This window comes from Ranitomeya imitator, chromosome 5, assembly GCF_032444005.1.
Source record: "Ranitomeya imitator isolate aRanImi1 chromosome 5, aRanImi1.pri, whole genome shotgun sequence".
Taxonomy (NCBI): domain Eukaryota; kingdom Metazoa; phylum Chordata; class Amphibia; order Anura; family Dendrobatidae; genus Ranitomeya; species Ranitomeya imitator.
This window is the reverse complement of record NC_091286.1, coordinates 659,068,863-659,095,164: the sequence shown is the minus strand read 5'-3', so window position 1 is coordinate 659,095,164 and position 26,302 is coordinate 659,068,863. Positions and strand designations below refer to the sequence as shown.

At 44.2% G+C, this 26,302-nt stretch overlaps 1 protein-coding gene across 1 annotated transcript in view; it reads right to left on the bottom strand.

Annotated features, from left to right (window-relative positions):
• The window catches only part of LOC138638695 (adhesion G protein-coupled receptor F5-like), a 141,103-nt gene extending 116,785 nt beyond the window's left edge, over positions 1 to 24,318 (bottom strand). The window contains exon 1 of the mRNA XM_069728195.1: positions 24,202 to 24,318. The gene's annotated coding sequence lies outside the window, so the exon portion shown is untranslated. The remainder of the gene's footprint in view (positions 1 to 24,201) is intronic.
• Between the last annotated feature and the right edge of the window lie 1,984 nt (positions 24,319 to 26,302).

The window sequence follows — 26,302 nt, the reverse complement described above, 5'->3', positions numbered from 1 at the left end:
TCAGCAGTGTCACAGGCTGATTGCCTCCATGCCACGCCGCATTGAAGCAGTCATTTCTGCCAAAGGATTCCCGACCAAGTATTGAGTGCATAACTGAACATTATTATTTGATGGTTTTTTTGTTTGTTATTAAAAAACACTTTTATTTGATTGGATGGGTGAAATATGCTAATTTATTGAGACAGGTTTTTTGGGTTATCAGCAGTTGTATGCCAAAATCATCAGTATTAAAACAATAAAAGACGTGACAAATTTCAGTTGGTGGATAATGAATCTATAATATATGAAAGTTTAATTGTAATCATTACATTATGGTAAATAATGAAATTTAACACTATATGCTAATTTTTTGAGAAGGACCTGTAGGTGTTAATAGGTACTTCCTTGGGACTAGTAGAAATTGTGTCTCTATATCTCACCAGGAGGTCTAGCTAGGGCCAAGAAGAAAGGTAACATTTGGCACCTCCTAGGTCTTGGAGGGGAGATGTTAATTGCGGCCTGAGGGGATCTATTCCTGAGACTTACTCTTTGTGAAAATGCAAAATTTGAGGCTAAAGCAACATTTAAATAGAAAGAAACATACTTTTAAAGTATCACAGGTAAACGTTATAAAATTTTGTGTATTCAAAATGTTCACTACATTCCTAGATTAATTCATTGACGGATGTACTCTTTCTCTCCAAAAGACAAATGTCGTTCCTTCCCTTCAAAGCTCTGTCGTGTAATCAAATTAATAGTTTACGACGATATATGGGATGTTGCCGTGTTTTAGGAGAAATTACATAACAAAACTCAAGGTCTATTTTCTCCTATAACCCCTTGTAAAAATGAAAAATGTAGGTTTAAAGCATAATTGTAGTGGAAAAAACTTAAATTTTTTTGTTTTCATGTCCTAGCGTTATAAAATTCTGTGAAGCACCTGTGGGTTAAAAACGTTCATTACATCAATAGATGAATCCTGTTGTGAATTCTGTGGCCAAGCTCCCTCCTGTGGTCGTGAGTGGTACTTCGGCTGGTTCTGTCTATGAGCTTCCTTTGGTGGATGAGAGTGGTACTGCGGCTTCTGAGTTTCCTTCCTCAGGTGATGAGGTTAAGTCGTTAGGTGCTGCTCTATTTAACTCCACCTAGTGCTTTGATCCTGGCCTCCAGTCAATGTTCTAGTATTGGTCTTGCTTTCTCCTGGATCGTTCCTGTGGCCTGTCTATCCTGCATAAGCTAAGTTTTGCTTGTGTTATTTTTGTTTGCTATTTTTTCTGTCCAGCTTGTTATATTGGTTTTTCTTGCTTGCTGGAAGCTCTGGGACGCAGAGGGAGCACCTCCGTACCGTTAGTCGGTGCCGAGGGTCTTTTTGCCCCCTCTGCGTGGTTGTTTGTAGGGTTTTGTGTTGACCGCAAAGCAATCTTTCCTATCTTCGGTCTATTCAGTAAGTTGGGCCTCACTTTGCTAAATCTATTTCATCTCTGCGTTTGTATTTTCATCTCAACTCACAGTCGTTATATGTGGGGGGGCTGCCTTTTCCTTTGGGGTATTTCTCTGAGGCAAGCTAGGCTTATTTTTCTTTCTTAGGGCTAGCTAGTTTCTCAGGCTGTGCTCGAGGCGCATAGGACTGGTCAGGAGCGCTCCACGGCTACCTCTAGTGTGGTTGGATAGGATTAGGGATTGCGGTCAGCAGAGTTCCCACGTCTCAGAGCTCGTCCTATGTTTTTGGTAATTGTCAGGTCACTTTGTGTGCTCTGAACTTCAAGGTCCATTGTGGTTCTGAATTACCTGTTCATAACAGAATCCCTTAAGTGGTGTAGTTTCAAAAATTGGGTTACTTTTTGGGGTTCTCAGCTGTTTTTGCATCTTGAGGGCTATGCTAATGTGACATGATGTCCACAATCTATTTCAGGCACCAAAATTGGTGTGGAACAGTCAAATGGCACTCCTTCCCTTCCGAGCCCCACCATGTGTCCAACCACATATGGGATATAGAAGTAATCAGGAGAAATTGCACCACAAATTGTTGGGTCCATTTTCTCCGGTCAGCCTTGTGAAAATGAAAAATGGAAGCAATCAAATGGTTTTGTAGAAAGAAGGAACATTTTCATTTTTGCATCCCAATATTGTAAACTTTTGTGAAGCACCTGTGGTTCTAAAATGATCACTACACCCCTAGATGATTTCTTTGAGGGGTTTAGCTTAGAAAATGGAATCAAGTGTGAGTGGTTTCTACTGATTTGGCACTTTGGGGGCTCTGAAAATGTGACATGGCATCCACAATATACAGTATTACAGCCAAAATTGTCTTACAGAAATCAAGTAGCGCTCCTTCAGTGAGAAACTGACCACATATGGAGTATCTTCGTATTCAGACAAAAATGGACCCCACAATTTGTTGTGCAACTTCTCCTGTTACCCTAGTGAAAGTGAAAAATTAGGAACTAAAGTAACAACTAAAATCCTAATCTTTTATTTTTTCATTCAAGTTTTATTGAAGCCTGTAAAGCACTTGATGGGTTAACAAAACTTCCTGAATATGGTTTTGAATACTTTAAGGCGTTCAGTTTTTTAAATGGGGTCGTCTTGTTATGGGGAGTCTTTGACATCTATGCACCTCTAAGTCACTTCAAAGCAGACGTGATCCCTAAAAATATTTTATTAGGTTCTGGGAAAAATGAAAAAATGCTGCTAAACTTTTAACCTTTTATAAGATCCTAAAAAGTAATTTTAAAGTTCTGTGCCTGACACCATTCTTCATCAATCGGGGGGAAAATGCCACTTTTACTGACTACACTGTGTGCAGAATTATTAGGGAAGTTGTATATTTTGGAGGATTATTTTTATTATTGATCAACAACTATGTTCTCAATCAACCCAAAAGACTCAAATATCAAAGCTTAATATTTTTGGAAGTTGGAGTGTTTTTTTTTAGATTTGACTATCTTAGGAGGATATCTGTTTGTGCAGGTAACTATTACTGTGCAGAATTATTAGGCAACTTAATAAAAACCAAATATATTCCCATCATATTCCCATCTCACTTGTTTATTTTCACCAGGTAAACCAATATCACTGCACAAAATTTAGAAATAAACATTTCTGATATGCAAAAACAAAACCCCCCAAAATGAGTGCCCCATATAGCCCCCTTTCTTTATGATGACACTCAGCATCTTCCATCCATAGATTCTGTCAGTTGCTTGATCTGTTTACGACCAACATCACGTGCAGCAGCCACCACAGCCTCCAGACACTGTTCCGAGAGGTGGACTGTTTTCCCTCCCTATAGATCTCACATTTTATGAGGGACCACAGGTTCTCTATGGGGTTCAGATCAGGTGAACAAGGGGGCCATGTCATTGTTTTTTCTTCTTTGAGACCTTTACTGGCCAGCCATGCTGTGGAGTAGTTGGATGCATGTGATGGAGCATTGTCCTGCATGAAAATCATGTTTTTCTTGCACGATACCGACTTCTTCCTGTACCACTGCTTGAAGAAGTTGTCTTCCAAAAACTGGCAGTAGGTCTAGGAGTTGAGCTTCACTCCATCCTCAACCCAAAAAGGTCCCACAAGTTCATCTTTGATGATACCAGCCCATAGCAGTACCCCACCTCCACCTTGCTGGGGTCTGAGTCGGAGTGGAGCTCTCTGCCCTTTACTGTTCCAGCCTCTGGCCCATCCATCTGGCCCATCAAAAGTCACTCTCATTTCATCAGTCCATAAAACCTTTGAAAAGTCAGTCTTAATATATTTCTTGGCCCAGTCTTGACATTTTATCTTATGTTTCTTGTTCAAAGGTGGTCGTTTTTCAGCCTTCCTTACCTTGGTCATGTACCTGAGTATCGCACACCTTGTGCTTTTTGTTACTCCAGTAACGTTGCAGCTCTGAAATATGGCAAAACTGGTGGCAAATGGCATCTTGGCAGCTTCACGTTTGATTTTGTTCAATTCATGGGCAGTTATTTTTCACCTCTTTTGCCCAACACGCTTCTGCCGACCCTGTTGGCTATTTGCCATGAAACGCTTGATTGTTCGGTGATCACTCTTCAAAAGTTTGGCAATTTCAAGACTGCTGCTCCCTCTGCAAGACATCTCACAATTTTGGACTTTTCAGAGCCCGTCAAATCTCTCTTCTGACCCATTTTGCCAAAGGAAAGTAAGTTGCCTAATAATTAAGCACACCTTATATAGGGTTTTGATGTCATTAGACAACACCCCTCCTCATTACAGAGATGCACATCACATGATTTACTGAATTGGTAGTTGGCCTGAACAGCTTGGAGTAGGACAACATGTATAAAAAGTATCATGTGCTCAAAATACAACTTGCCTAATAATTCTGCACACAGTGTACACCAACCTCAGAATTATTCACTGCTTTATGACAAGCATTTTGCTACTTAATAAGAGCCCTTCTAGCTGTTATAACTAGAGATGAGCGAATATTTCAATGTTCGGTTTGGTTTACGATCGTCAAATTTGCCAATTTATTCATCGAATATTCACCGAACATGTAGCTGAACGCCATTCCTGTCAATGGGAGGCAAAAACAAACCCATGCACAACACCTTTAATCGGCCCCAAAAGCGAACAATACACATCAACTGAGGGACAAACACCAAGAAAGTGGCCTCAATTCACCCACAGTACAAATTGTAGCATGGTACTGCAGCAATCAGCCATGCATGAGGTATCGGGCTCTGGACCAGTATTTACAGCTTTCAATTGAACGTCTCAGTAAGACGACGTGGGTGAGGGATCGGTGTAGGCCTCCTGTACTGGGAGCCTTTATACCACATGCAACAGCTCAACCTGCTTTCATGCTCAGCCACACTCAGGTGGCACAAATATCAGTTTTGTCGACTAGTACTGTCAGAAAAATCTAAGTATAGTAACACGAGTAGTTGACTAAGAGGAAGTGGAGGCTTGACAGTCTCAGAGGCCTATATCATGATGTGACACAACCCAAAGGGGTTCGGTCAGCGGACGGCGCAACATACTAACAATCGGATGAAAATGGGCAGAGGAAGGCCCTACTGATAGGGAAATTGGGGATGGTCACCACCTGAGCTCAAACCTGAGCCTGTCCCTGCACTCCCCTAACACCTAAATGGGTCTTTCCCACCACCACTGTCAGGAACCTCATCCCTTGCTGTCACCTAATACTGCCCTGGCTAGTGCAATGGCCGGCAAGGAATGTTCAGATTTCAAAAAAATTGTAGTAGACACCAACAAAGTGGCATCAATTTTACCACAGTAGCAATATTATAATAGGGACCGACTGGTCTTCCACTGTTAGGTGTCGAGTTCCCGCTTCTGCACAGGGGGAATCTCGAACCATCTCTGCTGCGGTCTCGCATTCTTCTCCAGCCGCAGTGGAGTCTGCTCAGCGGAAACGTCGGTCCCAGCGTCTTGCTCAGTCTCACTCTGTTAATAGAGTTACTGCTGCATTTCCTGCTTCTGCCATTGTAGTCAGTGCTGGGCAGCGGCGAGCAAAAGTCCTACTTTTCACGTTCTGAGCATGCCCAGAGTGAGATCTCTCAGTGGAGATCGAGGGTCACATGATCAGATACTGCAGCTAGCTCATTGGCCCTTCTTGGAAGGTCCTTGTGGGTTCTAGGACTAAGTCCTGTTTTGCACTCTGAGCATGTCCAGGGCAAGATCTCTCAGTGGAGATCTGGGGTCACATGCTCAGGTATTGCAGCAACTCCATTGGTCCTTCTCTGAAGGTCCTAAACGTGCTGCAACTATTTAAGGCTCGCATGGCCATGCGCTAGTATAGTCTTGATAATGTGTGTGTGTTGATGGATGTATGTCGATGGATGAAAGTCGTTCTTTAAAATCCCGTCCCTATTGTATGACTGCTCACGGAAGGTGGATGATTGCTACCCAGCGCCCGACTTAACCATCAGCACGTTGCAGACATCACAGTGCGGCGCCGTGCGCTTTCACAGCGCTTTCCTGACCCAAGCCTGGGTGGTTAGTGGCGTTCGCCAGTGCGGCACCGCATGCACTCTTGTGCTTCTTTATTATAATTATTTCAATCACTCTGACACCTCAGTAGCGGTGTCGGGCGCATGAGGTCTATATGTACTCAAATCCTGTGTCTTGGGATTGAGTTATAAGACTCCTTGCTTGCGCTTTTGGTGCGGTACCGCGGTCCTGTGACGCAACAGGGTTCGCTTCCTTCACACAGGGTGAGGTTAACCCGTGTGTGTATTCATGTTGTACCGCCATATAGCCCGTCATTACTTGGCAGCAGGTTGCATCTCTGCACGGTGGACCCTGGGCTGCGAACGCACCTTACTCCATCTGTCTTATTATTTGGTGCGTTCCGCTAGCCCTAACATCCACTACACCCAACCCAGCAGATGGACACCCAAGTAAGACTGTTCACATATCCACAAATTAGAGTTAACACCCCCAGCAGCAGCAGCAGGCACAGAAGCCCCGCTAAAGATATCAGAGACTGCAATTATGCAAGAACAATGCAGCACACTAAAAACTACAACACCCAGTAACAGAAGTAGTCAGTTGTCTTTGGATAGAACGTCACGTTGTCGGTCCACTAGTGCTTTCAGAAACATTAACACCAACCCCACATACACCTTGAACACCAAACCTAATCCCCCTTCCACCACGACCTCGCTTTTTCCCATTCATGTTGCACAGATAGTATGCTAGGAGCACAAAATTAGCAACTAAAAGTTAGATTATTTTTACTCTGCATAGCCTCTGCACATAGCTGAATTTCAGTGGCACATAATGAGAAGGTGAAATAAGGCTTGATGAGTCACGTTACTCACAGACAAAATGTTTCACTATGGATGAGGTCTGTATGACAAAGCAGATCTGCTCCAAAAAAAATTCAAAGTTAGATGTCCTCTACTGTATGACATTAGTCACCAACAACATTTTTGGGGGCCTGTGGATGAGGCCTGTATAACATTGACTAGATGTTACAAAAAATTTCTAAGTGAGATATCCCCCACTGTATAACGTTAGTTACAGAAGAAAGAATTGTTTAAGTGTGAATAAAGGCTGGATGACAAAGAAGACATGCTCCAAACATTTTTTTAATTAGATGTCCCCCAATGTAAGACGTTAGTAACCAACTACATTTTTTGGGGTCTGGGGATGAGGCCTGTATAACATTGGCTAGATGCTACAAACAATTTCTAAGTGAGATGTCCCCTAATGTATTACATTAGTAACAGATAATTTTTTTCGCCTGTCGATGAGGCCTGTATAACATTGACTAGATTCTCAAAACCATTTGAAACTGAGATACTCTGATCTGTATCACGTTGGGAACATTAAAAAAAATATGTTTAGTGTGGATGAGGCCTGTATAATCTAGAAGATTTTCCATGGTGTTGGAATGTCCTCTTTCCTACAGTTGCTGCTGGTAAGGTGTAGGCTTGACAGACAAATATGGCCAAAGTGTCGTTAGGTGCACTGATCAGGAAAAGGGACATGATGACAGCGGGAATGGGAACGTACAACAGGATCAATAACAGGGCACCTATAGGAGGTATGAGAGGCAGGATCCAGCCTACAACGATTAGTCGTTTACCCAACTCCAATTACCAGAGAGCGTTTGATGCTTGTCAGAAGACAAGTGTAACATGTGCGCATCTCAGCTAGGCATTAAAGATGCCCATAAGAAATTGGTTGCTAAAGATGCACATAATCTAGAAGATAGGCTCAAAACAATGTCAAACTTTGATCTCAGCTGCTGTATCACATTTGTGAATTTTTTTTTTTAATTTAATGTGCAACAGCTCTGCACACAGAACATTTTCAACGCCACTAAATGACAAGGTTGAATATAGCAGGCTGTATCACGTTTAGCAACACAAAGAAAACATATTTTAATGTGCATGAGGTCTGCAGACCGCTTCATATCACCGCTACAAAATGACAATGCAGGATACGGCAGGCTGTATCATATTTTGCAACAGAAAACATAATTTTTGTTTTTTAACATGCGTTAGGTCTGCAGACAGCTTCATATCACCACCACAAAAGGACAACGTGGAATATGGCGGGTTTTATCACGTTTTGCAACAGAAAAAAATATAATTTTTATTTTTAAATGTGCATTAGGTCTGCAGACAGCTTCATATCACCGCCACAAAATGACAATGTAGAATACAGCGGGCTGTATCACGTTTTGCAACAGAAAAAAATTTAATTTTTGTTTTTTAATGTGCGTTAGGTCTGCAGACAGCTTCATATCACCACCACAAAATGAAAATGTGGGATACAGCGGGCTGTATCACATTTAGCAACAGAAATATATATATATTTTTGAATATTTCAGAAGAAGACGTTTCCAAGCTCCTCACTTCTGCTCGGCCTACAACCTGCAATAATGACACCATTCCTTCACCTCTCCTGCAGTCTCTCTCACCAGTGGTCACCATTCACCTGACTAAAATATTTAACCACTCTGTTTATTCAGGTATCTTTCCCTCCTCATTTAAACATGCCATCATACCCCCTCTACTTAAAACGCCATCCCTGGACCAGAACTGCACGGCTAACTACAGACCTGTCTTTAACCTTTCCTTCATCTCTAAACTCCTGGAACACTTGGCCCATTCCCGTCTAATCCGCTATCTCTCGGATAACTCTCTTCTCGACCCCTTACAATCTGGTTTCCGCTCTTTACACTCCACTGAAACTGCCCTCACTAAAGTCTCTAATGATCTAATAACAGCTAAATCCAAAGGTCATTGCTCTCTGCTGATTCTCCTGGATCTATCTGCCGCATTTGATACTGTGGATCACCAGCTCCTTCTCACTATGCTCCACTCCATAGGCCTCAAGGACACAGCCATCTCCTGGTTTTCTTCCTACCTCTCTGACCGCTCCTTCACTGTATCTTTTGCCGGCTCCTCTTCCTCTCCTCGTCCCCTTACTATCGGGGTTCCGCAGGGCTCAGTCCTGGGCCCACTCCTCTTCGCTCTATACACTGCCCCCATTGGACAAACAATCAGCAGATTTGGGTTCCAGTACCATCTCTATGCTGACGTAACCCAATTATACACTTCTTCCCCCGACATCACCCCTATTCTAATTCAAAAATACCAAGGATTGTCTCTCTGCTGTCTCTAACATCATGTCCTCCCTCTGTCTGAAACTAAATCTCTCCAAAACTGAACTACTTGTGTTTCTCCCTTCTACTAACCTCACTCTACCCAACATTGAAATTACCCTGTAGGGTTCAACCATAACTCCCAAGCAGCATGCCCGCTGTCTTGGGGTCATATTCGACACCGAACTTTCCTTTACTCCCTATATCCGATCACTCACTTGCTCCTGTCACCTGCATCTTTAAAACATCTCCAGAATCCGACCATTTCTCACCTTTCAAACTGCTAAGACTCTTACTGTCGCTCTTATTCATTCTCGTCTGGACTACTGCAACTCTCTTCTGATCGGTCTCCCTCTTTCCAAACTTTCTCCTCTCCAATCCATCTTGAATGCGGCAGCCAGGGTCATATTTCAGTCCAGCCGCTTCACCGATGCCTCCAACTTGTGCCAGTCATTACACTGGCTACTCATTCGCTACAGGGTCCAGTATAAACTCATCTCTCTCACCCACAAAGCTCTCCACAGTTCTGCACCGCCTTATATCTCCGCTCTCATCTCCGTCTATCGCCCTACACGTGCCCTCCGTTCTACAAATGACCTAAGACTAAAGGCCCCGTCACACATAGCGACGCTGCAGCGATACCGACAATGATCCGGATCGCTGCAGCGTCGCTGTTTGATCGCTGGAGAGCTGTCACACAGACAGCTCTCCAGCGACCAACGATCCCGAGGTCCCCGGTAACCAGGGTAAACATCGGGTAACTAAGCGCAGGGCCGCGCTTAGTAACCCGATGTTTACCCTGGTTACCATCGTTAAAGTAAAAAAAAAACAAACGCTACATACTTACCTACCGCTGTCTGTCCCCGGCGCTCTGCTTCTCTTTTCTGGCTGTGAGCACAGCGGCCGGAAAGCAGAGCGGTGACGTCACCGCTCTGCTTTCCGGCTGCCCGGCGCTCACAGCCAGACCAGAAGCAGAGCACCGGGGACAGACAGCGGTAGGTAAGTATGTAGCGTTTGTTTTTTTTTACCTTAACGATGGTAACCAGGGTAAACATCGGGTTACTAAGCGCGGCCCTGCGCTTAGTTACCCGATGTTTACCCTGGTTACCAGCGAAGACATCGCTAAATCGGCGTCACACACGCCGATTCAGCGATGTCAGCGGGACCTCAACGATCAAAAAATGGCCCAGGCCATTCCGACACGACCAGCGATCTCACAGCAGGGGCCTGATCGCTGGTACGTGTCACACATAGAGAGATCGCTACTGAGATCGCTGTTGCGTCACAAAACTTGTGACTCAGCAGCGATCTCGCTATGTGTGACGGGGCCTTTACATCCCCCGTAATCCGAACCTCGCACCTCTGTCTCCAAGACTAATCTCGTGCTGCGCCAGCTCTCTGGAATGCACTTCCCCAGACGATCAGACTGATACCTAGCCCCGACCTATTCAAGCGCGCTTTAAAAACCCATCTCTTCAAACAAGCCTACCACATCAACTACTCAGTAAACTAACTTTGTCCTATTCCCGCCTTCCAAATATTATCTGCATGTGAATCTGCACCCTACTATTCATCTGTCTCCACACCCTCCATGCACACGATAACTGCACTTGATTCTTGACTATTGCACTTAAACACACGGGCTGATGACCGGATCATGCAGCTTTATATGAAAATCCCTATTTATTATAATTGCCAGACCTGAAATAACAAGCACTTTTCACCTATTGTGTCCCCCATTTCCTTGTAGATTGTAAGATTGCGAGCAGGGACCTCACCCCTAATGTCACTGTTTAAATTGTCTTAACTTGTACTGAATTTATTGTCTGTACATGTCCCCGCTTAATTGTAAAGTGCTGCGGAATATGTTGGCGCTATATAAATAAAAATTATTATTAATTATTAGTGTGCATGAGCTATGCAGACTGCGGAATTTCACCGCCACTAAAGAACAAGGTAAGATATGACATGGTGAATCATGGTAGCAACTGACCCCCCAAAATATTTCTTCATGCACAACAGCTTAAATCACAGAACAATGTCACCACAGCAGTAAATGACAAGGTGAGATACAGCAGGCTGTTTCACATTTAGCTAGTGAAAAAATAAGATATAGAACGCTATACTCGTGCATGGTGCACAATGGAAGCAGTGCACAACACTGTATGACATGTGCCCTGCTGGCTTTGTCTATGGACCTCAGTAATGACAAAAAAAAATATTGCTGGAAGGTCAATTTCACAGCCACACAGGACACTACCTAACCAGAGGCTGAAAGAACATGTTTTTGATCTTCGTCTCATGAATGGTGGCATATGACAAGGTTACAGTATACACTGGAAAAAGTTAGTATACGTATAGTGTAGGCTAACTCCACAGACACAGTACAATGGCCGGTAAGTCACTAATATTCTTGAGTTGTCAAAAGAGTGGACCAAAAAGTTGTCCAGGATTGGGGGCTCAAGTCTGCAGTCTTGTGAATCCATCAACCAAAGAAAAAACACGACAAAGAAATCCCAAAATAACTTCAAGTAGTGCAAATAAATTTATTGGATGATCAGATAAAAGATGACAAACAAATGGAATAGGGGGGGGGGGGAGTACAAACACATAACACATGTCGCAAAAAAGAGAGGGCACTCACAGGACTAAAGGGCAATCATAAAGTTGTACACAGGCGGCTCAGGACATACCTGCTACCATAAAGTATAATACTATGTAATATTGCACGGCTCCCATACTGCCTGATTATTAACCAACTTGGTGCTAGAGTATACAATGTACATACAAAGAGTGGAGGGGGCCGCAACAGAGCCACATAAGATAAAAGATATATTTACCAGTATAGCACCAGGAAAGAAGTCCGAGGGTGTATATATATAAAAACTAAAAAAAAAGGAAAAGCAGCACAAAATACGGCAATTGAAAAAAAAGTGGACTTTAACCCCTTCATGACCCAGCCTATTTTGACCTTAAAGACCTTGCCTTTTTTTGCAATTCTGACCAGTGTCCCTTTATGAGGTAATAACTCAGGAACGCTTCAACGGATCCTAGCGGTTCTGAGATTGTTTTTTCGTGACATATTGGGCTTCATGTTAGTGGTAAATTTAGGTCAATAAATTCTGTGTTTATTTGTGATAAAAACGGAAATTTGGCGAAAATTTTGAAAATTTCGCAATTTTCACATTTTGAATTTTTATTCCGTTAAACCAGAGAGGTATGTGACACAAAATAGTTAATAAATAACATTTCCCACACGTCTACTTTACATCAGCACAATTTTGGAAACAAAATTTTTTTTTGCTAGGAAGTTATAAGGGTTAAAATTTGACCAGCGATTTCTCATTTTTACAAGGAAATTTACAAAACCATTTTTTTTAGGGACCACCTCACATTTGAAATCAGTTTGAGGGGTCTCTATGGCTGAAAATACCCAAAAGTGACACCATTCTAAAAACTGCACTCCTCAAGGTGCACAAAACCACATTCCAGAAGTTTATTAACCCTTCAGGTGCTTCACAGCAGCAGAAGCAACATGGAAGGAAACAAATGAACATTTAACTTTTTAGTCACAAAAATGATTTTTCAGCAACAATTTTTGTATTTTCCCAATGGTAAAAGGAGAAACTGAACAACGAAAGTTGTTGTCCAATTTGTCCTGAGTACGCTGATACCTCATATGTGGGGGTAAACCACTGTTTGGGCGCACGGCAGGGCTTGGAAGGGAAGGAGCGCCATTTGACTTTTTGAATGAAAAATTGGCTGCACTCTTTAGCGGACACCATGTCAAGTTTGGAGAGCCCCCGTGTGCCTAAAAATTGGAGCTCCCCCACAAGTGACCCCATTTTGGAAACTAGACGCCCCAAGGAACTTATCTAGATGCATAGTGAGCCCTTTAAACCCCCAGGTGCTTCACAAATTGATCCGTAAAAATGAAAAAGTACTATTTTTTCACAAAAAAATTCTTTTAGCCTCAATTTTTTCATTTTCACATGGACAACAGGATAAAATGGATCCTAAAATTGTTTGGCAATTTCTCCTGAGTACACCGATACCTCACATGTGGGGGTAAACCACTGTTTGGGCACATGGTAAGGCTCGGAAGGGAAGGAGCGCCATTTGACTTTTTGAATGAAAAATTATCTCCATCGTTAGCGGACACCATGTCGCGTTTGGAGAGACCCTGTGTGCTTAAACATTGGAGCTCCCCCACAAGTGACCCCATTTTGGAAACTAGACCCCCCAAGGAACTTATCTAGATGCATACTGAGCACTTTAAACCCCCAGGTGCTTCACAGAAGTTTATAATGCAGGGCCATGAAAATAAAAAATGTTTCTTTTCTCAAAAATGATTTTTTAGCCTGGAATTTCCTATTTTCCCAATGGTAATAGGAGAAATTGGACCACAAATGTTGTTGTCCAGTTTGTCCTGAGTACGCAGATACCCCATATGTGGGGGTATACCACTGTTTGGGCGCACGGCAGGGCTCAGAAGGGAAGGCACGCCATTTGGCTTTTTAAATGGAAAATTAGCTCCAATCATTAGCGGACACCATGTCGCGTTTGGAGAGCCCCTGTGTGCCTAAACATTGGAGATCCCCCACAAATGACCCCATTTTGGAAACTAGACCCCCAAAGGAACTAATCTAGATGTGTGGTGAGCACTTTGAACCCTCAAGTGCTTCACAGAAGTTTATAACGCAGAGCCATGAAAATAAAAAATAAAAATTCTTTTCTCAAAAATGATTTTTTAGCCCGCAATTTTTTATTTTTCCAAGGGTAACAGGAGAAATTTGACCCCAAAAGTTGTTGTCCAGTTTCTCCTGAGTACGCTGATACCCAATATGTGGGGGTAAACCACTGTTTAGGCACATGCTGGGGCTCGGAAGTGAAGTAGTGACGTTTTGAAATGCAGACTTTGATGGAATGCTCTGCGGGCGTCACGTTGCGTTTGCAGAGCCCCTGATGTGGCTAAACAGTAGAAACCCCCCACAAGTGACCCCATTTTGGAAACTAGACCCCGAAAGGAACTTATCTAGATGTGAGGTGAGCACTTTGAACCCCCAAGTGCTTCACAGAAGTTCATAACACAGAGCAGTGAAAATAATAAATACGTTTTCTTTCCTCAAAAATAATTTTTTAGCCCAGAATTTTTTATTTTCCCAAGGGTTACAGGAGAAATTGGACCACAAAAGTTGTTGTCCAGTTTCTCCTGAGTAAGCTGATACCCCATGTGTGGGGGTAAACCACTGTTTGGGCACACGTGGGGGCTCAGAAGGGAAGTAGTGACTTTTGAAATGCAGACTTTGATGGAATGGTCTGCGGGCGTCACGTTGCGTTTGCAGAGCCCCTGGTGTGCCTAAACAGTAGAAACCCCCCACAAGTGACCCCATTTTGGAAACTAGACCCCCAAAGGAACTTATCTAGATATGTGGTGAGCACTTTCAACCCCCAAGTGCTTTACAGAAGTTTATAACGCAGAGCCGTGAAAATAATAAATACGTTTTCTTTCCTCAAAAATAATTTTTTAGCCCAGAATTTTTTATTTTCCCAAGGGTTACAAGGAGAAATTGGACCCGAAACGTTGTTGTCCAGTTTCTCCTGAGTACGCTGATACCCCATGTGTGGGGGTAAACCACTGTTTGGGCACACGTTGGGGCTCAGAAGGGAAGTAGTGACTTTTGAAATGCAGACTTTGATGGAATGGTCTGCGGACGTCATGTTGCGTTTGCAGAGCCCCTGATGTGCCTAAACAGTAGTAACCCCCCACAAGTGACTCCATTTTGGAAACTAGACCCCCCAAGGAACTTATCTAGATATGTGGTGAGCACTTTGAACCCCCAAGTGCTTCACAGATGTTTACAACGCAGAGCCGTGAAAATAAAAAATCATTTTTCTTTCCTCAAAAATGATGTTTTAGCAAGCAATTTTTTATTTTCTCAAGGGTAACAGGAGAAATTGGACCCCAGTAATTGTTGCGCAGTTTGTCCTGAGTATGCTGGTACCCCATATGTGGGGGTAAACCACTGTTTGGGCACACGTCGGGGCTCGGAAGTGAGGGAGCACCATTTGACTTTTTGAATACAAGATTGGCTGGAATCAATGGTGGCGCCATGTTGCGTTTGGAGACCCCCTGATGTGCCTAAACAGTGGAAACCCCTCAATTCTAACTCCAACACACCCCTAAACCTTATCCCAACTGTAGCCGTAACCCTAATCACAACCCTAACCCCAACACACCCGTAACCCCAACACACCCCTAACCCTAAGGCTATGTGCCCACGTTGCGGATTCGTATGAGATTTTTCAGCACCATTTTTGAAAAATCCGCGGGTAAAAGGCACTGCGTTTTACCTGCGGATTTACCGCGGATTGCCAGTGTTTTTTGTGCGGATTTCACCTGCGGATTACTATTGAGGAACAGGTGTAAAACGTTGCGGAATCCGCACAAAGAATTGACATGCTGCGGAAAATACAACGCAGCGTTCCCGCGCGGTATTTTCCGCACCATGGGCACAGCGGATTTGGCTTTCCATATGTTTACATGGTACTGTAAACCTGATGGAACACTGCTGCGAATCCGCAGCCAAATACGCACCGTGTGCACATAGCCTAATTCTAAAGGTATGTGCACACGCTGCAGAAAACGCTGCGGATCCGCAGCAGTTTCCCATGAGCTTACAGTTCAATGTAAACCTATGGGAAACAAAAATCGCTGTACACATGCTGCGGAAAAACTGCACGGAAACACAGCGGTTTACATTCCGCAGCATGTCACTTCTTTCTGCGGATTCCGCAGCGGTTTTACAACTGCTCCAATAGAAAATCGCAGTTGTAAAACCGCAGTGAAATGCACAGAAAAAACATGGTAAATCCGCCATAAATCCGCAGCGGTTTAGCACTGCGGATTTATCAAATCCTCTGCGGAAAAATCCGCATAGGACCAGAATACGTGTGCACATCCCGAACCCTAACCCTACCCCTACCCCTAACCCTAACCCTACCCCTAACCCTACCCCTAACCCTACCCCTAACCCTACCCCTAACCCTAACCCTACCCCTAACCCTAACCCTAACCCTAACCCTAGTTCTTACCCCAACCTTAGTGGAAAAGAAAATATATTTTTTTTTATTGTCCCTACCTATGGGGGTGACAAAGGAAGGGGGGTCATTTACTTTTTTTTATATTTTGATCACTGAGATAGGTTATATCTCAGTGATCAAAATTCACTCTGGAACGAATCTGCCGGCCGGCAGATTCGGCGGGCGCACTGCACATGCGCCCGCCATTTTGGAAGATGGCGGCGCCCAGGAAAGAAGACGGACGGACCCCGGGAGGCCAGGTAAGTATAAGGGGGGGGGAGATCAGGGCACGGGGGGGGGGGCGTCGGAGCACGGGGGGGTGGATCGGAGCATGGGGGGGTGGATCGGAACACGGGGGGTGGATTGGAGCACGGAGTGGGGGATCGCTGTGCGGGCGGGTGGATCGGAGCACGGGGGGGATCGCTGTGTGGGGGGAGGGATCGCTGTGCAGGGGGGGATCGGAGTGCGGGGGGGTATGATTGGAGCACGGGGGTGTGATTGGAGCATGGGGGGAGCAGACAGGAGGACGGGGGAGCGGAGCACAGGACGGAGGGGAGCGGACCACAGATCGGGGGGCTGGGGGGGCGATCGGTGGGGTGGGGTGGGTGCACATTAGTGTTTCCAGCCATGGCCGATGATATTGCAGCATCGGCCATGGCTGGATTGTAATATTTCACCATTTTTTTAGGTGAAATATTACAAATCGCTCTGATTGGCATTTTCACTTTCAACAGCCAATCAGAGCGATCGTAGCCACGGGGGGGGGGGGGGGTGAAGCCACCCCCCCTGGGCTAAACTACCACTCCCCCTGTCCCTGCAGATCGGGTGAAATGGGAGTTAACCCTTTCACCCGATCTGCAGGGACGCGATCTTTCCATGACGCATATGCTGCGTCATGGGTCGGAATGGCACCGACTTTCATGATGCAGCGTATGCGTCAAAGGTCGGGAAGGGGTTAATGCCTGAACGGCGTGGCAACGTTTTGGATGTGTTACCCTTTGTCAAGCTTGACAAAGATAAGACATCCGAAACGTTGCCACGCCGTTCAGGCATTAAAGTCCACTTTTTTTCAATTACCGTATTTTTCGGACTATAAGACGCACCGGACTATAAGGCGCACCCAGGTTTTAGAGGTGGAAAATAGGGAAAAAAAATATTTGAAGCAAAAAAATGTGGTAAAATATTTAATAACATAAATAACATACTATTATATGTGGTGTTATTATATATAATAGTATGTTATTATGTTGGAAGCTGCGGGTAGAAGATGGAGCTGCGGGACCAGTGTGGTGTCTGTACAGTACTATGTGAAGATGCTGGAGGGTGAGTACAAGAATGGGGGCACAGGGCTTATATTTAAAGCACCACTCCAGCACTGCAAAATAACACTGGAGTGCTGCTTTAAAATCCCATGGGAGAACTATAACTCCCAGCTATAACTATAACTATAACTCCCAGCACGTCCTGCAGATCCTATGACATGCTGGGAGTTATAGTTCACCAAAAGAGTGGCAGAGTGCTTTATTGTATTTTGTAAAGACTAACCTCTTAAATGTGGCAGCCAGCCACACTGTGGTGAGGTAAAAGCATCCTATGACTGCACACAGAGCCTTCCCTCCTTTCCTTTCCACAGCACAGGTTATGAGGAAGCTGCAGATTCTAGTGGAGAGCCTGAAGGACCTGTGATGATGTCAAGAAGAGGGAGGGCTCTGAGCTGCCATGTGATGCTCCAGCCCGCCCACTCCTGACATCAAACAGGTCCTGTTTGTGCACAGCACTTGGCGTCCAGCCCAGGCATGGCAGGCAGGTATGCAGCGATCTCCTCTCTCCTCTGGCCCCTGCTGCTGCTGCCTCCTCCTCTCCCAGACACACAGACCTCCTCAGCTGCTGCAGGAATCAGCGCTGGAGATGTCATGTGTGTCCCTGCTTAAGTGCAGTATTCATTTGCTGCTCCTGGCTCACCACTCAGCTGATAGGTGGGCGGGGAGCCGCTAATGAATATTCATCCGGACCACATGGTTTCCCCAGCGCTGATTCTGGGCAGTGGGGACATCCTGAAGTGGGATAACAGTGCGATCCCTCTCACTGCTGCCCCCCTCCCCACATGCTACATCCCTACCATAAGACGCACCCACACTTTCCTCCCACATTTGGAGGAAAAAAAGTGCGTCTTATGGTCGGAAAAATACGGTATTTTGTGCTGCTTTTCCTTTTTTTTGAGTTTATTACTTTTTTGACCATTGGATTGCTGTTCGGGAGAGCTCTGCATGCCTTGTAAGGTAGTAATTTGATGCTGTTCCAATTTTTTCACGTTATATATATATATCTATACTAGATGGTGGCCGATTCTAACGCATTGGGTATTCTAGAATATGCATGTCCACGTAGTATATTGCCCAGCCACGTAGTATATTGCCCAGCCACGTAGTATATTGCCCAGCCACGTAGTATATTGCCCAGTCACGTAGTATATTGCCCAGCCACGTAGTATATTGCCCAGCCATGTAGTATATTGCCCAGCCACGTAGTATATTGCCCAGCCACGTAGTATATTGGCCAGTGACGTAGTATATTGCGCAGCCACGTAGTATATTGGCCAGTTACGTAGTATATTGCCCAGTCACGTAGTATATTGCCCAGTTACGTAGTATGTTGCCCAGTGACGTAGTATATCGCACAGCGACGTAGTATACAGCACAGAGCCACGTAGTATATTGCCCAGCCACGTAGTATATTGCCCAGTGACGTAGTATATTGCCGAGTGACGTAATATACAGCACAGAGCCACGTAGTATATTGCACAGCGAAGTAGTATACAGCACAGAGCCACGTAGTATATTGGCCAGTGACGTAGTACATTGCCCAACCACGTAGTATATTGGCCAGTGGCGCAGTATATTGCCGAGTGACGTAGTATACAGCACAGAGCCACGTAGTATATTGCACAGCGAAGTAGTATACAACACAGAGCCACATAGTATATTGCCCAGCTACGTAGTATATTGCCCAGCCAGGTTTGTCACAGGTGAAAAAATAAAAAATAAACATATATTCACCTTTCCGAAGGCCCCTTGTAGTCCACGGCAGCTTTTGGTCCCAGCGTTGGTATGGGCGCAGGACCTGTGATGACGTCGCGGTCACATGACCGTGACGTCATGGCAGGTCTTTCTAGTGCAGGCGCACAGGGCCTGTGATGACGCCGCGGTCACATGACCGTGACGTCATGGCAGGTCCTTGTCGCGCAGGGCCTGTGATGACGTCACGGTCACATGATCGTGACGTCATGGCAGGTCCTTCTACCATACCATCTTTGCCACCGGAGACTGCAGCGGAAGATGGCGGCCGGCGGGAGCGGCTCAGTGGACTACAGAGGGTGAGTATAGCAGGTTTATATATTTTTATTTATTATTTTTAACATTACATTTTTTACTATTGATGCCGCATAGGCAGCGTCAATAGTAAAAAGTTGGGGACACACAGGGTTAATAGCGGCGGTAACGGAGTGCGTTACCTGCGGCATAACGCGGTCCGTTACCGCCGACATTAACCCTGTGTTAGCGGTGACCGGAGGGGTGTGCGCAGGCGACAGGCACTGACTGCGGGGAGTAAGGAGCGGCCATTTTCTTCCGGACTGTGCCCGTCACTGATTGGTCGCGGCAGCCATGAAAGGCAGCTGGCCAGACCAATCAGCGAATGAATAACCGTGACAGACAGACAAACAGAAGGACAGACGGAAGTGACCCTTAGACAATTATATAGTAGATGGAGGGACTCAGCAGATTGTTTGGTAGCATAGTATTAGTCAGGACTGAGGAGGATTCAGGACAGGAACATACAAGGAACATACAGGGAGGAGGATGGACGATGTCGGTTGTTGCTGCTGAGGGTAATATAAAGTGATTTTAGGCATAACCTGTGGAGAGATCTAGCACAGCTCCAATCATTATATAGCGTTACGCTGGTTTCACACTTGCATATTTCGCATTGCGTGTGACAATGGCTGCACAAGGATCCGTTTTGGTCTCCATTGACTTTCAATGGTGACGGATGGGACTTGCGTGTGCATCCAGTTGTCACACCTGGAGCGAGGACTGTGGAAAACGGATTTTTATTTTGAAGAAGAGTCGGTTCGCGAGCCTAAAGAGCCGGCTCTTTATGGTGAGCGGAGCCGAATGAGCCAGATCACCAAAAAGAGCCGGACTGCCCATCACTAGTTAGTGACTTGTACGGAGCATCTTATGGGGCCATAACGCTTGCGCAGCATTATATTGGGCAAATATCTCTATGAAGCATCTTATGAGGCCCTTATTAACCTTTATACAGGATTATATGGGGCATATTTTAATATGGAGCATCTTATGGGCCCATCAAACTTTATGGAGCATTATATGGGGCTCCTGATTCAAAATGGATATTCAAAAACACTTAACCTACTGATGTCTCAATTAATTTTACTTTTATTGGTATCTATTTTTATTTTTGAAATTTACTGGTAGCTGCTGCATTTTCCACCCTAGGCTTATACTCGAGTCATTACATTTTCCCAGTTTTTTGTGGCAAAATTAGGGGGGTCGGCTTATACTCGAGTATATACTGTAACTGGATTTGCGCTGCTAGGTTTTCTTTTTTGTTTTTTACAGGGTCAAGTGCTCGCCCCCCTCCTTCCTTCCCGCCCCCCCTCCAGCAGGGACTGTGTGGGGGGGCGCCATTTTTCCGTTCGCCTCAGGCAGCAGAGAGGCTAGCTTCACCCCTGCCTACTAAGCACATGGTGATGGCTCGGTGATGACTACAGTAAATTATGCCGGTGGCTCAGTGATGCTCTGAGGCTGCTTTGTTTTCTCTGCCACTGGAAGCCTGCATCTTGTGAAATTTATGGAGACAACGTCAGGCCTTCTGTGAGGGAGCTGAAGCTTAGGTTTCATCGGATCTTCCAACTGGCAAATAATCTCAAGTATACCTCACATTCCACCAAGGCTTGGTTTCAGAAGAAGTCCTGGATAATTCTGGTGTTACATACCTGTCCATGGTCTGGACTTTGTTCCATGTGCCTCTGTCCATCAAACTTTCTGGTGCTCCACATCAGGCTGGACATTTTTCAAAAATGCTACCAGAAGTTGGTGTCTGGCTCTGCATAATGTCTGCAGCAAGTTATAACAGCCAGAAGGGTTCAGCTAAGTACTAAAGATGCTTGTAATGAAGGGGTGAATAATTCTGAGAGTACAGTAGTCAGTAAATGTGACATTCTGCACATGAATTTAGAGAAACCTCTTGTTACATTATTTGTGATAAGATGTTTTCATTGTTCTTGTTTCATTGGTTTATTGTAGAAAGTTTGTAGATTTTGCTAATAAACCAAATCTTCAATAAGGGGTGAATTACTTTGATTGCAACTTCATATATATTGAAAATATAGAATATCTTTTCTACCTTTCCTTCTTATCTATATACTAGATGGTAGCCTGATTCTAATGCATCGGGTATTCTAGAATATGTATGTAGTTTATTTATGAAGATTTTAGAATAATACATTGAATACACAGGATTCGGCCAACCGTGACCAATTAGCGAAGCGTGGTTCAAATCCCGCGCCAATTCGCGGCCGGACTGCGCCTGTCGCTGATTGTTCGCGGCCGGCCACGTAGTATATAGCACAGCCACGTAGTATATAACAGCCCACGTAGTAAATAGCACAGCCATGTACTACATAGCACAGCCACGTAGTATATTGCACAGCCACATAGTATATAGCACAGCCCACAGAGTATATAGCACAGCCCACGGAGTATATAGCACAGCCACGTAGTATATAACACAGCCCACAGAGTATATAGCACAGCCCACGGAGTGTATAACATCCCACATAGCATATAATAGAGCTCACATAGTATATAACAGCCCAGGCACGCAGTATATAACACAGCCCACATAGTGTATAACACAGCCCACTTAGTGTATAACACAGCCCATGTAGTATATAACAGCCCACATAGTGTATAACACAGCCCACGTAGTATATAGCACAGCCCACGTAGTGTATAACACAGCCCACGTAGTATATAACAGCCCACATAGTGTATAACACAGCCCACGTAGTGTATAACACAGCCCACGTAGTGTATAACAGCCCACATAGTGTATAACACAGCCAACGTAGTGTATAACACAGCCCACGTAGTATATAACAGCCCATATAGTGTATAACACAGCCCACGTAGTATATAGCACAGTTCATGTAGTATATAGCACAGACCACATAGTATATAACAGTCCATTTAGTGTATAACACAGCCACGTAGTATATAGCAGAGCCCACATAGTATATAGCACAGCCAAGTAGTATATTGCACAGCCACATAATATATTGCACAGCCACGTAGTATATTGCACAGCCACGTAGTATATAGCAAAGCCCACGTAGTATATAGCACAGCCACATAGTATATTGCACAGCCAAGTAGTATATTGCACAGCCACATAATATATTGCACAGCCACGTAGTATATTGCACAGCCACGTAGTATATAGCAAAGCCCACGTAGTATATAGCACAGCCACATAGTATATTGCACAGCCACGTAGTATATTGCACAGCCACATAGTATATTGCCCAGCCACATAGTATATTGCACTGCCACGTAGTATATTGCACAGCCCACACAGTATATTGCACAGCCCACGTAGTATATTGCACAGCCCATATAGTATATTGCACAGCCACATAGTATATAGCAATGTGGGCATCATATCCCTGTTAAAAAAAAGAATTAAAATAAAAAATAGTTATATACTCACCTTCCGTTGGCCTCTGGATCCAGGCGAAGTGTTTACCGATGCTCCTCGTGCGCTCTGGTCCCAAGAGTGCATTGCGGTCTCGCGAGATGATGACATAGCGGTCTCGCGAGACCGCTACATCATCATCTCGCGAGATTGCAATGCTTGGAGCGGTCACCGGAGTGTCGCGAGGAGCGGGAAAGGCCTGTTCTGGATCCAAGGGGCCGACGGACGGTGAGTATATAACTATTTTTTATTTTTTCTATTATTTTAACATTAGATCTTTTTACTATTGATGCTGCATAGGCAACATCATTAGTAAAAAGTTGGTCACACAGGGTTAATAGCAGCGTGAACGGAGTGCGTTACACCGTGGCATAACATGGTCTGTTAACGCTGCCATTAACCCTGTGTGAGTACTGACTGGAGGGGATTATGGAGCGGGTAGTGACTGCGGGGAGTAAGGAGCAGCCATTTTGCCGCCGGACTGTGCCCGTCACTGATTTTTCGTGGCTGTTTTGCCGCGACCAATCAGCGACTTGGGATTTCCGTGACAGACAGACAGAAAGACAGACAGACAGAAAGACGGAAGTGACCCTTAGACGGTTATATAATAGATGTATGTTTCAGGTTTATATTCATCTATCTATGCAAAAAAAATGGTAACTAAACACCTTTGCAAAACGTTGCTTATCTATCTTTTTATCTATTCTCTATCTGTCTATTATCCTTATTAGCCACACCATATGAGCTAATAAAGTCCAGTTGTTTCATCATTTATTGGAGCGCTGCTTCATTTTTTCTTTTTTCTTATTTATATAAATAGATATTTGTTTGGAGGGCCCTGCACCCTGAATTCATCTATACGGTGCTGTTCCATTTCTTTCATCTATTATCTATCATCTATCTATCTATCTATCTATCTATCTATCTATCTATCTATCTATCTATCTATCTATCTATCATCTGTTATCTATCTATCTAATCTGTTTATTATCTATCATCTATCTATTGATCTATCTATCTATGCATCAATTATCAATCTATTATATATCTATTATCTATCTATCTATCTATTATCTATCTATCTATCTATTATCTATCTATCTATCTATTATCTATCTATCTATTATCTATCTATCTATTATCTATCTATCTATCTATCTATCTATCTATTATCTTTCTATTATCTATCATCTATCTATCATCTATCTATTATCTATCTATCATGAATCAATATCGCACAATGAATCAATACTCACTTTTCTATGTTACTTCATTATGTTGTGGCTCTTGTTGTTCTCCGTAGGTTCCTCCTGGCCGGTTTGTCTTGTACAGGTGATACTTCGATATTTAGCAGTGTGTGTTTCCTGATTCCTCACATCTCGTGAAGTATTTACCCTGTAGCTGATTTCCTCATATTTTACCATCAATAGGTGCTATCACTTACATGCAATGTATTACAGGTGACATTCCAAGTGTTAAAACAAAATATTTAAAAAATCCTGACCCAGCACATTTGGACTTTCCATTCAGTCAAATTATTATTTTGTGAACTTCCATTTAGTGGAAGTCTCTCCAATACATTTCAATAGTAGATATGACCAGATCTTTTGAATTTGAATTTGCCAAATTTTTCCAAAATATTTGATTTGCGTCAAATATATTTGTGCGGACTTCTATTCAAATGTTTTTATTAATTTTAACTGTTAACCGGGGAGGTAAGGCAAGGGTGGGGTGGAGGATAGGGGTGGGATATGGAAATGGGAAAAAACAAACCCCTATAGCAATAGGGGAGACAGGCTTTCATATAATACTTCTGTATAAACATAAAGGCTGAAGCTTTGATGCAATATCACATAAGTAAAGCTACACATAAACTTGCATGGAGTAACATAGTGGCTTAAAAGCTATATAAGGTGTCCAGTAAGATGGATAATAATACATGAAGGCCTGTCTTGTCTAGGTCATCTCCAGATGACCCCAGACCTTGTGGGCGAAAAAGTCCGGTTCATTATATGCTATAATGTGGAATAACTGTAGAAGAAAAGGAAGAGAAAAAATTTCTAAGATTCTCGACGACAAGTTATTTCAAGTTAAGGAAGTAGGGCCGGAAGAAGACCTGGACATGTTTATGCCCGCACGATTCAAAAAGACCGCTGCCTTTGCTGGGGAAGAAAAGGTATACCATTTTGAAGCAAAATGAAACCTCAGATTAGATGACTGATACCAATTATACTGTATTCCGGCCTGTTGCAGCCTATGGGTGGTGTGCCGAAACAGTCTACGCTTTTGAAGGGTGTCCTTACACAGATCTCTGTAGAAGGTCAAGTGACCGTACGGGGAAGAGAGGAACCTTGGTTCCCTTGCAATGTCAAGCAGGGAATCTCTTAGCCAGTTGGGATTGTGTGGATTTCAATACTGGAAAGCTTGTAATGGCTTGTAAAATACATATTGGGGAGAGGAGACAGAGCTGACAATAAGAGCTTACACGCTACAGGCAAGAGAGAGAGGACCCCATTAATCATAAGAGCTGCCACTTTACAGGGGAGAGAGAGAACGAGAACCCCGCTGACCAAAAGAGCTTACACTCTACAGGAGAGAGGACCCTGCTGACCATAAGAGCTTACACTCTACAGGATATTGAGAGGACCCTGCTTACCATAAGAGCTTACACTCTACAGGAGAGAGAGGACCCCGCTGACCAGAAGAGCTTACACTCTACAGGAGAGAGAGAACCCCGATGACCATAAGAGCTTACACTTTACAGGAGAGAGAGGACCCCGATGACCATAAGAGCTTACACTCTGCAGGAGAGAGAGGAGACCCCGCTAACCATAAGAGCTTACACTCTACAGGAGAGAGAGGACCCCGCTGACTATAAGAGCTTACACTCTACAGGAGAGAGAGGACCCCGCTGACCAAAACAGCTTACACTCTACAGGAGAGAGAGGACCCCGCTGACCATAAGAGCTTACACTCTACAGGAGAGAGAGGACCCCGCTGACCATAAGAGCTTACACTCTACAGGAGAGAGAGGACCCCACTGACCATAAGAGCTTACACTCTACAGGAGAGAGAGGACCCCACTGACCATAAGAGCTTACACTCTACAGGAGAGAGAGGACCCCACTGACCATAAGAGCTTACACTCTACAGGAGAGAGAGGACCCCACTGACCATAAGAGCTTACACTCTACAGGGAGAGAGGACCCCACTGACCATAAGAGCTTACACTCTACAGGAGAGAGAGGACCCCACTGACCATAAGAGCTTACACTCTACAGGAGAGAGAGGACCCCGCTGACCATAAGAGCTTACACTCTACAGGAGAGAGAGGACCCCGCTGACCATAAGAGCTTA